Source organism: Dama dama, chromosome 25 (assembly GCF_033118175.1).
Source record: "Dama dama isolate Ldn47 chromosome 25, ASM3311817v1, whole genome shotgun sequence".
Classification (NCBI taxonomy): Eukaryota; Metazoa; Chordata; class Mammalia; order Artiodactyla; family Cervidae; genus Dama; species Dama dama.
The window spans coordinates 61,750,165-61,766,827 of record NC_083705.1 but is presented as its reverse complement, the minus strand read 5'-3'; the positions used below and the strand labels follow the sequence as shown (position 1 = coordinate 61,766,827).

At 42.2% G+C, this 16,663-nt stretch overlaps 1 protein-coding gene across 1 annotated transcript in view; it reads left to right on the top strand.

The window, feature by feature from the left end:
- The window catches only part of BASP1 (brain abundant membrane attached signal protein 1), a 52,009-nt gene that overhangs the window by 296 nt on the left and 35,050 nt on the right, over positions 1–16,663 (top strand). The window lies entirely within an intron of this gene.

Sequence of the window (16,663 nt, the reverse complement as noted above, 5' to 3'; positions counted from 1 at the left end):
TTCCCCTCTGCACCCGCCCCCCCCGCCCGAGGCCCTTTGTTCCCTCTCGGCGCCGCGGCCCGGGATGGGGGGTGTGGGGAGGGGGAGTGGTGCGGGGCCCCCGACTAGACGGCGCTGGTCGTGGGGGGTGACCCCTCGGGGAGGGCTCCGTCGCGTCGCGGGGAACTGGGGAGATGAGGGGGCGGCCCCCCGAGGTGGATGGCTGCAGCCGCTCGCAGGGTGGGGGAGGCTGGGGGGATGGGGGCTGGTGAGCCTGCTAAGCGGAGTTGGTGGTGGGTAGCGGGAGGAAAGCTGCTAATGCAGCAGGAGATTGCCGAACGTGAAGCCCTTGCGGTGCACTGAGTCCCGAAGAGACGGTTTTGTGAGTCTGGTGGGAGAGGCTGTCACCCTCGCGGCTCACCGCCTGGAAGAAGGCGCTGGGTGCGGGGGTCGCAGCGGCAGGAGACGAAGGGTGGGGGTGGGGTGGGGCGGGAGTGTAAGGGGGAGAAGGGATACGGGGGGGACGTGGTGTGATCAGAAGGAAGGAGGTGGCTTTTTGGTTCAGCAAATGGGCTTCCTTGGCCGCTGGGACTCCTGAATCTTGGCTTGGGGTGGCCGAGGAATGCGAGGTTCACACGACAGCGTGCCTTCCGAAGCACCACTGAGCCGATCAGAGCCCCAGCCCCGGACCGGGCCGAGCTGCCTTGCCATTAGCCTGTGGGCTGCATCTGAACGTTTCCTTGTCTCCGGCACTCAATTCGGAGAATGCTCTGGGCGCCTTCACTGGCGGCCCTGGCCCGGAGGGTGTGAGCTTGAACCTGACAGCCCGCGGCCCTTGCCGCCCAGCCCGGCCGGGGGCGAAGATTTGGGGTTTAGTAGGTTTTGCCTAAAGCGCTAACACTGAAACCCGACGCCTGGCCCCTGTTCCCCCTTCTTCGCCCAATCGCCTCCTCCCCGCTTCCCCAAAGAATAAAAATTGCAGAATCCTTGGATCCGAGCGCACACATAATGCGTGGCTACAAACCGCATTCTTTTCATGAATATTCATCGAACGCTTGGCTGGGCTCCTTATCTGCTTCCTCAAGAGACATTTCCGCCTTGAAACGAACTCCGTGAACAGTCTTTGCCTGTGTAATTTTCACCCTGCTTAAAATAACGCAGCGCACACGGGTACATTTTTTAGTACCTGGAACAGGATTGACAACCACGCCTCGGTCTGCCGCGAGGCCACTAGCATATCTGCGGCAGGTTAAAATCAAACACTGGCATAGAGGTGGTCTTCCTGCTCTAGGGGTGTGGATCAGCCTCGCAGGGATTACAACCTGGGCTCACCGACCTCAGTACTGCGGGCAAAATGAATGAATCCGGACTGTAATTACCTATTCCTTTGTCTTGGCCTCGCGCATGCGCCGGAGAGCAGGGTGTGGAGGGCCCGGGCCCGACCCATCTGATCCCTCCATCACCCACCCACCCACTCCCTTCCCAAGCCCAGGAACAAAGGCGTTTGCCCTAAATGTTGCGTGAAACCCTTGGATACAGATGACAGTTTCCCCCCACCCCGTGCGTATATTTCTCTCCCAGGCAATCTCATCTTTTGCCTTCTTAGCTGTTTCAATTGATGAAAAATATTAGTCTTGATGCTGAGGGCAAGCTGGGGTTTAATGTTTTTGTAACCGAACACTGCTCTTTTCCTTTCTCGTGCAGTTCATTGTTCTTTTTCCTGTAACATATCGCACTGCAGTGATGGTGGCCCTATTAATTTGCATCAGTTAACCATTTGTCTGAAAGATTTTTGCTGCTGGCCATTTGATGAAGGGACATTGGTCTCGAAAATGACAGTGGGTCTTGCCCCTAGTGTCACTACTGGGGAAAAATTAAGACATTTGGCATTTATTCGAATAAGAGGGCCTACAAAACCCAGAGCTGAGAAAATGGTTACTTTGTCAGGATCCTAACGCTATTTTCTTTTGATTCCTACCTCATTGTTTCATTAGGAAAATCCAAGAAGAACTCCATGGAGATGGAAACCACTGGTAGGGGAGGAAGAAGGCAGATGGGGCTGCTGGGGTGAAGATGGTCTATTAAGTTCTTAATTTTTCTTTTCCATGTATATCGATATGTCGCCATATACATATATATGGACATACACACACACACATTTGATGGTTGATGACTGATTTTCTTCCCAGTGATGCAGACTATGGCCTCTTTTTGGGCCAGTTTGTTCTACCAACTAAAAAGAGACTTAACTGTTGTGTATAAAAAGGAGCTAAATAATTATATTTTTGCCGTGGTACATTACACTTGAAAGAATTTTATGCTTTAGTATTCTCAGTACACCCTGGTAAAACAACACGTGGCAGGAAAATGGACATTATCTCTTTTGTTCCTGTTAATAAAACTTGATATTGATCAAGTTGAATGTATCAGGACCTTTATTTGATATGGAGGGTAGCCGCCTGCTATCCACTGTCCTCCATAGTATTGGGTGGATTTTTTAGGGTTTAGAGGGCTAGAGGTAGGGATTTTTTTCTTTAGGTTATGTTTTTGAGGAACGGGTGAGTCAGAGAATAGATCACATGCAATAACAAATATATACCAATATGCCCCCAATTCGATGAGTCTCAGGTTTTTGAGCAAGACAGTTTTAAATTGAATTATAAATGATCGGTTACCTTATTCTTTTACCCTGCTAGCTTTTTGGCAAGCTTTAGCAGGTGGAGAAAGGGAGCTGAGCCTTTTGACAAAATGCGCCAACAATGACCGTCTTATCAGTGGCGCCAGTGGCCTATCTCGCCTTAACTGATGCACTTGCTCTCATTATGCAGGCAGAAGAGAACCTTTTCTCCCCACAGACCACCCTAATTTGAACATTAATTTGAATGGAAGAGTCCTACAGGGCTCTGGCTCCTTATCTGTGGAGGCATCCCTTGCAGTCTTCCTGGATTTACTAGAACAAACCGTATTATAATCTAAGGTGTGACGTATTCTGTCTCGTTAATTTTTGTCTTTTAAATTTTTTCATATTAAGGACAATTTCAAACCATTTTCATTTCACGGTCAAGATAAGGGGAGTATGAAAAACTTAGATTTGGTCACTGTTAAATAGATGTCTGTAATATTCACTGTAATTTTGTAAAAAAATCACCAAAATCCAAAACCATTTTTAAGGAAAGTAAAGTGCCAGGTATATACGTATGTATATCACACACACACAATTTGTAGATATATATACTCATGTTACAAAATAAATTTTAATACTGATATGAAACAAAATAGTTGGTACAGAATATCATTTTATGGTGCTTCATGTTGGTCTTTGGAAAATAATCAGTTTTCTGTTTTTCTCAGTATGTATATTGAAGGGAGAGCCTAGCTAGTCTACTAAGATGCTCATTTCCAATTTTTACCAGTGTACCCCTGAAATAAATGGGTTGCATTGAGCATCTTAAATGAGCGTGTTCATTTAGGGTCTTAAACATTCACATGAAAGCATTTTAAAAGCTGTAATAAACAAATGCTTATACTAAACAAAAGATTTATCAAGTTGCTCTGCCTTATTTTTGTTATTGTTTGTAAAATTTTGTTTCAAAAATATTTAAAAAGAGGCCTGCTCACTATTGTTCATCAAAAGCAATTGATTTCCTTTGGTGTCTGATTCTGTTGAAAGAGATGTTCTGAATTGCTTAGGTCTTTATCTTTCTAATATGTAGTTTTAACCTACTACTTTATGTCCTCTATCAAAAGATTAACATCTTGATGATTATTTTAGTTGGTAAACTGGAAGCCAGGTACTGTGGAGGTAAAACTGAGCTAGTATATGAGTTGAAGTTCTGGAGGTAGGTGGGGGGGGGGGGTGTGGGAGCAGAATCTGTTGTTTTATCAAGTTTTCCTAACTCATTGAATCTTTTCCATTTATTCTGACTCTTAAGACTTTGGGTAATACAATGCAATGGGAACTTTACTTTGCAGCTTAAGTCTGGTGGATTAGTATCAGGAAATAAGCCAGGCTGTGAATAGCCAGAACGTTTTTTAGAGAGAAAATATTCTTAATGGGGGGGTTTTCCTAGGGTGTAGTCGAAAGGAGAGTCAGTTTGAAAAATCTCTAGGCACTTGCTGGGCCACTTTGACCAAATTGCTTCAAACTGCTCTGAATTTCATTTTATCCAATTGTAAAACTGGAGTAATAATTCTTAATTTTAGGCTATAAAAAGGATCACATGTGTCTGAAAAGGGTGTAAGTACAGTGGCTGGCTCTTCCGGGCCCCTGGACCTCTCAGTCTGCATTTTCAACACAGTCATCGGTGTGATTGATATCAGTAACTGATTTCTGTATATTGAGCTATGTTTTTGTTCCATGCTGATTAAGACCTGAGGGTTTCAGTATATTCAGTGAGAAATAGGATATTTCAAACCTCATGGAGATACATATTTGAAACTCTATGAGACACCGTATGGGAGTTTGCTCCCATGTGGGATGAATGACGCCAGAATGGCCACCCTCACTGAATTTCCCACGGCTGCCTACATAACTCAAGACATGGCATTTCAATTCTTTTGAGAAAATACAGGGGTGGCCTTAAAACCACAGAAGTTCCCGGCCTCCCAAAAGATTTTGTTAAATACCATCCCCTCCCCTGCTATCAAGACAGACATCTAGGTAAGTGTTACGTAAGAAGGAAATGTCCAGTAAACCTTATCAGAAGTAAATGATAATCATATAGATCTTGAAGTGAAGTGAACTGAAGTGAAGTGGCTCAGTTGTGTCCGACTCTTTGCGACCCCGTGGACTGTAGCCTGCCAGGCTCCTCTGTCCATGGGATTCTTCAGGCAAGAATACTGGAGTGGGTTGCCATTTCCTTCTCCAGGGGATCTTCCCGACCCAGGGATCCAACCCGGGTCTCCCGCATTGCAGGCAGCCGCTTTAACCTCTGAGCCATACCAGTGGATAGTTAAATTGTAAGTTTGAAAAGACACAAGCCTAGGAAGCAAAGTGATTAAACGGCATTCTCTTCTTTGTTCTGGAACTCAGAAATGGGATGACGTGGATGCAGAATCTCATAGTATATTTTTCTTCTTCTGCACCCTAAGGGTTTAAGGGTTTAAGTAACATTAAAAATCAGCCTTTCCAAAGGCAGTAGATGTTTTTGAACAAAAACAGGGAAAGCAGAGTTTTTTTGACTAGCCAAGGAAGTCAGATAGGGGAGGTTGTAATTGAGCATGCCTCGAAGTCTAGGAATAAATTCCTGAAAGCTTTAGAGTCTTTGAAATGGAAGCCATCTGCAAGCACCACAGGGACCCAGGTCATAAGGACACATTTCAAGATTATATAAGAAAATGGTGTTCAGCAGGGAAGGCCAAGTAGTTCCCCATTTCCTTCTTATCACTTAAGACACTTTCTAAACTTGTTTTTGAATTGGTTTATTTTCTTAATCATTTTGGATGACGTAAGAATTTCATTTCAGCCATTTACTAGCTGTGTGACATTTGTCGAATTGCTTAACTTCTCTGTGCTTCAATTCTCATCTGTAAAATGAAGGTTACAATATAAAGTTTCTGTAAAGATCAAGTAACCAAACAGGAGAATGCCTCACACATACTGTGTACCTTTATAATGCACGTTCACTGTGGTGAGAGGACCAGCTTTCTTTATTTCATCCTCTGTATTCTTATTTCAAAGGTTATTATTGCAAGAAGGTCTGGTGGGGGTACCTTGGACAGGAGTTGGTAGAACATAGAAATCTGGTTTAGAAAAGCCTCCAAATGCAGCTCTGATACCTTGTAGTTGTTGCCAAGACACTTGTACTAGTTTTAAAAGTCCAGAGTAGGTCGATTCATACGAGCCCAGCCCCCGTATTGATGAGTATTACAATGGAAAACAATACTGTGGAAGTCCTTGGAACTTAAAGGCCCTGGTGACTCAGAGTCTGCCTGTAATGCAGAAGACCCAGGTTTGATCCCTGGGTCAGGAAGATCCCCTGAAGAAAGATATGACAACCCACTCCATTGGAGATCTTCAGAGAAAGGCTCTCTGTTTTGATCTGGACTCCACTGGATGACCTGGGGTGTAAGACACAATTCATTCATAACCTGAAAAGACTTAGCTTTGTGGTGTCCTGAATCAAGGGGCATTCATTAGCATCTGAAAGGAGTGCCTTAGTCATTAGTACAAAGATTGGTAAAAACCAATGTAGATACTTAAAATCCTGAGGACACAGTTCCACATCCCCACCACCCACACCGGGAGTAAAACCAAAGCTTGTCTTATTCAGGGATGTGAAAGTATTGTTACCTGTTGACAAAATCTCTGGAAATAATTATCCCCCTGGCAACCTTAATCACTGACAAAAAAACAAAAAAGGAAGTTCTTTGGCCTTTCAGGTATTTGAGACGGTTCATCCTGGAATTTGAGTTTTCAGGCATTTAATTCAGGGATCTGCCTAAGTGATTCATCTTTGGCCTTCTGGACACTGGGCTTTGCTGTTGAGTGAAGGTAAAATCATTTTCATTTTGGTTAAATTATTTTTCTAATAGTTTCTTTAAACAGGATTTTGAATCTTATGGAATCAGGAGGGAAATTAATTTGTCAGGTATCCACTGTGGGAAAGTGGTTTTGGGTATGGTAAGTGTAACATAGAAGAAATTTCCTCCATCAAAGGTTTTTTTTTTTTTTCCTTATAAATCTGGAGAAGTTAAGGGATGAAATTGGACATCTATTAAGTATTATGTGTCTTATGCTCTAACTGAAATTTATCCCCTCAAACAAATTGTAAGAGGCATTTTACCTATGAATAAATGAAAAAAAATAGAGGGTTAAATAATGTACATAAGATCCTAGGGCTAACAGAAATTAACAGAATTTGAATCCATGTCTAATAGTCCTATTCTGCTGGCCAATGCTGCTTTTTCCCATAAGCCTTGGCTATTTTATCTCATATAATGTGGACACTTGGGATAAAATGGATAATATATTATAACACATTAACCTCTTCAATATTCATTTAGAGAGAGTTGTGCTAGCTTCTTTGAAAAATTATCTTAGAAGAGATACACTGTCTAATAAATATTTAATCGACAAATACATTTAGTGGCCTCTAGATTGGAAATGCTTCCTGTTGTGTGAATATGGGCTGATGTCTTTTAAGTCATCTCTTTTTCTGGGATGACGATGATAAAGGCCGCTTTTGAGGACTATAGAGAAATGGCCTCGTGGCACTTTACAGGTGGAAGTAATCACTCAAATATCTTACCTGTAATTCTACTTTTGAAATACTAATCAGAGACACTAGTCAGCCCTCTTTCAGCTCTGTAGTTGCCTGGTTAGAAATAAACCAAGTCCTAAATTCATGACCCCATTTTCACTCTGCCTCCACGCAGGATTCATTTACACAAAGTCGGTGGCTGGATTTAAATACTCTCCTAATTATCAATGCAACCTCAGTCTTTTGTAAATTCTTGTGTCATCCTAACAGAAGAATTGTAAGCTCATCACTAAAACACTTCTTTTGGAACTCAGAGGACCTTAGAAATGTTAGTGACTTAGTCACGGTCCCATGAGCTGGTTAGTGGCCAAGTGGAAACCCAGGTTATTTCCCACTAAAGCTCCATTCCTACCAGCCCTCCTTTCAGTCTGATTGAGTCAAACTCTTACTGTCTTCAACTTAAGAAAAAAAACTCCTTCCTTTCTTTGACTCTGATACCAGTTTTTGGGTTTTTTTTTTTTTTTTTTTTTTTAAGTCTTTATTGAATTTGTTAGCAGTATTACTTCTGTTTTTTTATGTTTTGGGTTTTTGACCCTCAAGGGATCTTAGTTCCCCAACCAGGGATGGAACCCACACCTTGTGCATTGGAAGGGGGAGTCTTAACCACTGGACCACCAGGGAAGTCCCTGATAACAGTTCTTGAAAATCCGGTCCTGATCCGGTGTTCTCTCCAGCAGAGAACCAGTTCTGCCTTCTCAGTAACACCACATGTGCTTACTGCCTGCTGCTGCTTTTTCTACATGCCATCTTCTCCGCTTTCTTCTTATTATAGGCGTGTGGTTTCCTTCAGAGACTGAAGAATTTATGGCATGCGTTAAAATAATTTCGCCCAGAAGACTAAATTTTTGTGTCGTATCTTTGTTTCTCTCCTAAAATAAACAAATGTTGCAGGGTTTGGAGCCTACAGATGGAGGGTAGGAGTTTGAAAAGAAAGCCAGTTGGTTTTAGACTAATTTGGGGGCTGTGGAGTGAGCAGAGCAGTGAAGCATTGAGCCCTAGAAATGCTCCAGAATTTCTTGGAAGATCCATTTTGCACAGTATTGTAGAGATGGACATGAGTTTTTCTGTCCATTCCTAGAGTTATCTGGGCTTCCCAGGTGGCGCTAATGGTACTGAACCTGCCTGCCAATGCAAGATACATAGAAGACAGTGGGTTTGATCTCTGGGTCAGGAAGATTCCTTGGAGGAGGGCATGACAACCCAGCCCAGTATTCTTACTTGGAGAGTCCCATGGACAGAGGAGCCTGGTAGGCTACAGTCAATAGGGTCGCAAAGAGTCGGACAAAGCGGCTTAGCACACACAGACACAGTCTGGTCTGGTTTACAGGCTCAAGAGCTGCATGAAACATGAGGTTTGATCTTTTTCTTTAGAATGATCAGAATGATCATTTGTGGTATTTGGGATGATTTATAGGATTTAAAAGGGCAGTAACTTTCTGAAGTAGTCATTAAAATATGAAACTGAAGCACTTAAGTTGTTAAAATAGTTGATAAAGCTTAATATTCAGATGTTTGAAATGAATTTCAGCAATGTAAACTGTGCATTTGTATTTGGAGAAGCTATGATAAGTTTATTTTTAGATAAGAGAGTTCAAATTCATACTTAAAACAATCTGTTTAGACATTTCAGTAAGTAGAGAATGAGTCTTAGATAAATTTGTATTTTTTCCCCAGGGAACCCTGCAATAAACAAGTGACTTTGCAATTTTGATAATGCTTTTAAATTATAGTTTTGCAGGTTCAGAAATGGACATATTTCTTAAATAAAGCCAAATTAAAACCTTTTTTTTTTTTTTTAAAGTTTTTGAAGCAAAGGATATCAGAGAACAGCTTCTCCTGGTTAAGCTTTCTGAATTATGAATATCCTAGATTGCTTGGCCAACTAATTTTGAAAAGACCCACATCATTTACCTGATGGTGGCCAGTCAAAACACCATTGCCAATAGACTAATATAATAGCCAAGTTAAACAGTAACAGGATCTACTTGGGGAAATAGTATATCAAAAGAGAAACCAATAACAACCATACAGTGCCTCTGAGGACATCCAGATTTCCTTGGAATCACTGGATCTTCCCACAGTCCTGTTTTAAGCCTCTCTGAGCTTGTCTTGGAAACTATAGGGCTGTAGAATATTTGCTGACTCTGACCTTTATGAATATTCTCAGCTGTTTCAACAGGGGATAAGAGCATCTGAGTTTGCATTAGGCATGTTTAAGACTTGGGAAAAAGGAAAATCTAGAGAAATCAGTGACTTACAGATGGAGAGATTTGAGATGGCTTTCCTCCTTTATCCTGTATTCCATCCAGAAGGCAGGGTGAGATTATATGACCACTTGGGTATTCACTAAAGATTGATTAAATGAGGTGTTCTGGAATCTAATTCGCATGACTCATTTTCCTAAGGAAGAAAAAAAGAGTTTCGATTAACAATTAGTGGTGACAATAGCTCTTACAGAGTCTTGTGATCGCCCAGCCTCAGTGAATACAATTGACCAGAGGTTATTACAGCGCTAGAGTTTCTCAGTAACCCTGGTCATCTTTTGTTGAGACTTCAAGCTTTGAATTCCCAGGGCTCACCCAGCTGGACTTCAGAAACCTGGTTGCAGAATTTCTCCTGTGTGGTTTTCAGACAAATAGTAACAAGTGTTTGTAGCAATGGTCTCCCACAGGTTGTTAACACAAGGTTGATGGTTTCCTCCATTTGTGTTTCTACATGTGACTCACATCTGAGTATCACCCTTCTCCATTACCTAATCCAGTGGTCGACTAAGGAAAAGTCTCATTGAAAGTTTCATTGGTATAAGAGACAGAACCAATAGCTCACTCCACTTAACCTCCACCCTTTCTGTTCTAACTGGCTTTGCTTCTGCATTCCAGAGAGCTTAGCTTTCATTTATACTAAAGTCTCCTGGGTGGGTGGGTAAGAGGTCCTCCTAGGAGAACTCAACTGGCTACAATGCAGAGAGAAACAACTGCATGATGGGGTTATGACACATATTTTCACTAAGGTAAGAGTGGTAGTTCTAAATGGGAAAGGAGTTTTGTAATGTTTCTAAGCTATGATGTTTAATTGACTACTGAAGTCTGAAGGTCACCAAGCTTCTCATGTCTCTGCCTCACCCAACCATGTTAATTGGTCCTTTCCTGCCTGAAAAGTATCACATGGTTTTACTTTAACATTGTCAGTAGTAATACATTCTATGACAGTATCCTTATTTCCAGCAACAAATATTACCATGTCAAGGGGAGACATGGTGGTTAGAGGGATCAGTTGGCAAACTAGGGTTTGTCCCCAGTTGAATTAGGATTTGTCCACACGCTGCCACCTTTAACTTGCCTTCTTTATGACCAAGAGTGACCACTTGCATATGTCTTTCCTGTTGGTGATCCCCTTTGTTAGGCATACTGCTTAAGGAGTATTCTTTGTCATATCTGTAATGAGATAGCCAAGGATCCCAGATAAAGGGTAAAGAAGTCCAGAATGATGTAATATGCAAAAAATGTTACTGCTGTTATAAGTGGAATGAAGAAAAGCTCAACCCAATAGAGTTGAGCATGATTTCTGTTGGAAGAGGGTGTCATCTGGGGCAGATGATATCTAAAAACCAACCTCCTCAATTTCCTAAACCCTAAGGGTATTTAGCTAGCATCATATAATAAAATTACTGTTAGCATCACACAGCATGGTGAACCAGCAAGCCCTGACATGTTAGCAATTGTGTGCGTAGTTTACCTGGCAGAGAAGATATACCTGCTAGAACAAATGTTTTAGATCACTAACATGCTCCGTAGTTAGTGTGAGGTGTAAGTTGGCTGCAGAAGAATGTCCATTGAATTCTGATTCTGATAACACATTTGACTACTACCCTAACTAAACCATCCCGTCTTGAGAGAGGGAGAGGCCTTTGGGAGAAATAGCATTTCTTATTAAATACTGAGGTTTGTGAAAATCCTTCTGGAAAGAAGGAAATGGCTATGCTTGAGGGAAGTTTCCACCGGGTATTTTTGCAGCTGTGTTTTCTGGATGGAGAGAGGGGAACACCATTCCTTTCTGTTCCTGAGAGTGTCTGGATTCCCCTTGTGTGGGCGGGATTTCTGGTAAGTACAATACAGGAAGCAAAACTGCATTGTTCTAGATCAGCAGTCGGTGACCTCGTTTCTAAGCCCCAGCCCCCTCTTTCTAGTGTTTTCCAGGGAGAAAAGGAGACCGGAGGGGGAGAGGAGGCAGTGCAGGGGCAGGGGAGGAGAGCTGGAGATCCTTGGGACACTTTGTTCCTGGGTTCCTCTGCTAGGGCCGCCGTGACAGAATGCCCCAGACTGGAGGCAACAGTGCCAAAGTCAAGGTGTGGACCAGTTCAGTTTCCTCTTGAGATGTCTCTCCTGTCTTGCGGATGGCTGCCTTCTTGCTGTGTCCTCATAGGGTCTTCTATCTGAGCGTGCACCGTGGGTGTCTCTCTCTCTCTATGTCCCAATCTCTTTGTATAAGGACACACCAGTTCTCTTGGATTTAGGCCCACCGCCATGGTCTCATTTTCACCTAATTTACCTCTTAAGTTTTGAGGTACAGAAAGTTAGAACTTTAGCATATGAATGAGAGCAAGGCACAGCTCATAACATTTCATATCAGGAAAGGTGGTTTAGAGTGAGGAAAGTGCCCCGTTCCCTGCCCTCAAGAAGTAGGAGGTGGGGAGAATCAGCTACCCTGCAGCCTCTGGTTTTGTTGTTGTTCAGTCACTAAGTCTGATTCTTTGTGACCTCAGGGACTACAGCACGCCAGGCTTCCCTGTGCTTCACCATCTCCCGGAGTTTGCTCAAACTCATGTCCATTGAGTCGGTGATGCCATCCAACCATCTCATCCTCTGTCATCCCCTTCTCCCGCCTTCAGTCTTTCCCAGCATCAGGGTCTTTTCCAGAGAGTCAGCTCTTCGCGTTAGGTGGCGAAAGTATTGGAGCTTCAGCATCAGTCCTTCCAATGCCTGTGGTTTAACCCTTGCAAATCCATGTGAGGCAAGCCTGAGTAGTGTTCTTTTTTGACAAGATGAGATGCAGAGGAGTTAATTTCCCTGAGATTCACATCACTAGGAAAGGTGGAACCTATGTGGAGTTCAAAGCCTGCTTCTATGGCTCCCTCAGGCTGGGGATGGCAAAGGGTGTATGCAGGTACTGTTCTCTCTGTTGTACTCAGGATAGATGTGGGATGAGGCCTCAGAATCCTTCTTGACACAGTGCTCTAGGCAGTTGCCACCAATCAGTAAGCATTAATATGTGGTGAAGCCTGTTTTCATTCCAGAACTATATGATCATGCTTTTCCTCTGCATGAAGCCTTTTCCATTGGTTATCCATATTTCTAAATACAGCAAGTAAATAAAGGAAGCGAGAAGGATTTACATAGCCCAGGTCTTGTAAAGGACACCTATTCTTGGGTAAATTAAAATAGAGGTATTCTGGGAAGGATAAAAAGAAAAAAGGTAACTACCAGTAGTGGCATTGATCAAGAGCCCTTCTTAATGTAGATGGAAGGGTTGACCAGATGTGTAAGCTAGTTTAAAATCCTATACCAGCATCCATGCTTGTTGGTAGGGATTCAGGATACAGAAGAATCTTACTGTGGGCAAGTTTTATTGGATGGAAGCTTGAAGACATTAGAAGATACAGGTTTTAACAGAAAGCAAATGTGGAAAGAATGGTTGGACTTTTGATAGGTTTCTATACAGTGGGACAGTGAGGATAGGGAAGTGAGTGTCAGGGATGTATGAAGTTTTTGATAACCAAAAAACCAAGGCTTATGAATTCTGGGGCCTTTCCAAGAAGTAAAACAAGTAGCGATACTGAAGGGACTCTTTGAGGGGGCATTCTCAACAAATGTGGATGTGACTGTCTCTTCACGTAACACTTTGGCAGCTCTTTTTCAAAAAGCACTTTACGACTTTTGAAAGTGCCCTCTCAAGTGATTCAGTCATTGCCTTTCTGTTTCAAGCTGCGGGTCACGTCATGTTGTGTTTAACTATAGCAATAAAAATATTACCTCACTAAGCCACAGTCTAATTGAATATAGTAATTCAATTTGACAAAACTAGATGAACCACCGGCCCTAAACTAATTGAAAGTTGGTACTGTTTAATACCTTTTATAGGAATAATTTTCTTCATAAAACCTGCAATGTGAGTTACTGTAGAATTTTTTTTAACTCTTTAATTTATGCGATATCTGTTTTTGAGCCCACATCTGTAGTCTTCTGTCAGTGCTCAGTTTCTGGTCAATAGCACCTTCTTCCATTCGTTCCAGAAAACGGGATCTTCCTGCGAACAAAGGTCTATGGCATCTCCCTGCTCATTGCCCCTCATATCCGTCCACTCCCCTCTACACTAGGTTGTGACCCTAGTTGAAGTTTTTACGCCTTTCCTCGATTACTGTGGTCATACTCTGCTAAAGGCAAGCATGGCATTCCTATGCTGAACACTTTTCTATCGTGACTTTTTGTTACACGTAGAACAAAATTACCAAAATCCTTTGCCGATCTGTAAGTTCCCTCCTGTTCACCTTCTGTTTTCCTCTTCAGCCTCCTCTCATGCCCACTCTCACCCATGCGGCCTGCCTGTCAGTTCTTCCAAATGCTCCAAACTCTTTCCCATCGTTCTTCTGCCTGGAATACTCTGTTCCATTGTCCCAAGTACTCCTCAACCTAGAAATGCCACTTTCTCAGACGTTCTTTTCCTGGCTGTCCCCATACCTCTCCGAGTACTTGGCATTTTTGGCTCTTAATTGGTCAAAACATGATGTGATGATTTAATGTCTCCATTCCTCTGGATGGAAAGACCCAGGAGGCAGGGATGCGTCAGTTTTGTTGATCCGTGACAGAGTGGTCCAGCAGTTCTGGGACTTACGTCCATATTCGCTTCATATTTGCTCAATGTCAAGGTTGCCCACAGGACCATATATTTCATGGAGGGTGCACAGCCTCTGAAAGTCACCTTTGGCGGCTGAGATAACTTCCATGTACTGACATGCAATTTCACCTCATCAGTTGTGCTTACTGTGAAGATGAATACCTGATGAACTTCAATTAGTGTAATTATTCTGTTTCCAAGCACTAACCTTAGTGGTAATTGTTCTGCAGGCCTGTGACATTATGGAGTAATTAGTACTAATGGCTCATGCATCCAGGCTTCCTCCTAAGGTAGGGTGTCAAAGAATGAAATTGTGTTGTTATTTGGGAGACTAGCAGTATTACCCTGTGAGGTCTTTACAGACAGAAACAGCACATGAACATCGGGGCAGATTGTAGCTGTACTTCTCATGAATTCTTTCAAGTGGTTGAATGTCATGGGTCTGCCATGAATCGGTCGTATTAAGCATCTTAACCATTGAATTTTTATAACAGTCTTTGTGAGGTCGGGAGTATTAGGCCCCCAGATGAGCATAATGATTTCAACACTAGTAGATTATAAACCTAATGAAGTAAATATGAATTTAATCGGCAGAGGAGCCTGGCAGGCTACAGTCCATGGGGTTGCAAAGAATCAGATGTGACTGAGCACACAGCCCTGATTTTATGCTGTGACCACTTACTCTAAATGGTGAGTTTCTCCAGACCAAGGCTTTGTTTCTTTCATCTTTGGATGTCAGTTTCTAGCACAAAACCTATGGTCCAGTAGGAACTGAAGGCATAAGAGGTCATTTTTTATGGCCATGTGACATCATGCTATGCAGATGAAGGCATATTTCAGAGCGTTGACCTTTGCTTTACTTTCACATCCAGGAACCAGCTTGTAACAGACTTTCAGCAAATATCACAGGGTTTCCTTTGGGTTGGTTGGGGTGAACACAATTTAGACATTTGTGATTTACTCCTCACCCCACCCCTGCCATTCACCCATACTCTTTGATGGTCAGTATTCAGCTTTCATTGTCTCATCCCTGAGTGTCTTTAGCTTCAGCGTGAACTAAGATTCTTAGAGGTAAGTACTTTCTTCTCAGCCCTGAGATCTCTCACAGGACAGTGTCTGGTGCTCTAAACCTGATTCTTAATGCTAGAATTCTTATTAAATAAAAAAAGTTTGTAGTTTGTGACAATCATAGGAAATTGATTTCTAAAATAACCTGTAGTTAAGAAATAATAATGCAAGGTTCCAGTTTAAAGCAAGTCTAATCTGGCAATATGACTTATTCTAAAACGTTTCTAGATATTGATATTTTATTTACAGCATTTATTTTAATTGTCTACTTTTTAAAAACATATTCAATGTTGAATAGTTGAAATGATTTCTGCCCGGCTATCGGGCTATCGGCCATCTACATGATTAATACCATAAACACGTGCTACTTTTACTAGTAAATCAATACTTTGTCTTAAAATGGTCTCATTTTAGATGAAATGGGGCACGTTCTACAAGATGGCTGTAGACTTGCATGGTCTTATTTTAAATGAGTTCAGGTTGTGAATTAGCCAATGGCATTCTCTGCAGCTGTGGTTCCTTTATCTCCCCCTTCCTTTCTGATGTCCCTCCCCACTAACACACAGGATGGCACTTCTGTATGGATTGAAGGAAATTGGCTGTCAGAAGGGAGAGCTCCGCCTGGGATCATCGACTCTGTAGGGTCACATGAGTTGGATTTAAATTGACTAGTAGAATGAAAAGGGCAGTGATGGCTCTTTGCAGTTAATTTTCCATCTTACGTGCTGTTGAGTATCCCTAACTCACCATACTGACAGCTGGCTTCTCACATACCAGACTTCTTGTTTTGAAGCCTTGAGGTTGTAGATTATGTACTTGGAATATGTAATTAGCTGGAATGACATGGTATTGATGGTTGAGCAGCGGTTTATGACACAAATGAGTAACTGGATGACTGATAGACCTTGGATGTGTATTTCCAAGCAATTTACTAAGCCATATTTTCCTTGCTTTATTAAAAAAAAAAAAAAGTCATCTTAATGTGGCTTGTTAGGGTAAAGATGTCATTTTGGTTTTGAAGTTGAGGACTATAAACAGAAAACTTGCTGTGGATGCAGTGAGGAAGCCCAGGGCATGGTTGGCTTAGATATTCAGGTCCCACCATCCCCCAGCTCCAGGAAGCATTCTGTGTGGGCCTCCTGCTGTTGTGGATACCTACGTCATTCCCCTTCAGTTTTTGTGAAGACAATTCTATTTCTGTTCTATAAATGCATTATTGGGTTGGATGCACATGACGTACACTCACACATTTGAAGACATAAGCTTAAAAATTTATTTTATATAGTTAAAAGGTACAGGTATTGCTTGGTGATGAATTCAGTCTTTATTTTAATATCAGTGGTTTTCTAAAAAACAAAATAAAAAAGGCAGTGGTTTTGGTAAGCATATTTTTAAGACTAAGCTTTTTAAAAGCAGTTCAAATGAGCAGCCAACGTGGGAGTTTACTACTCTGTTAAATGCAG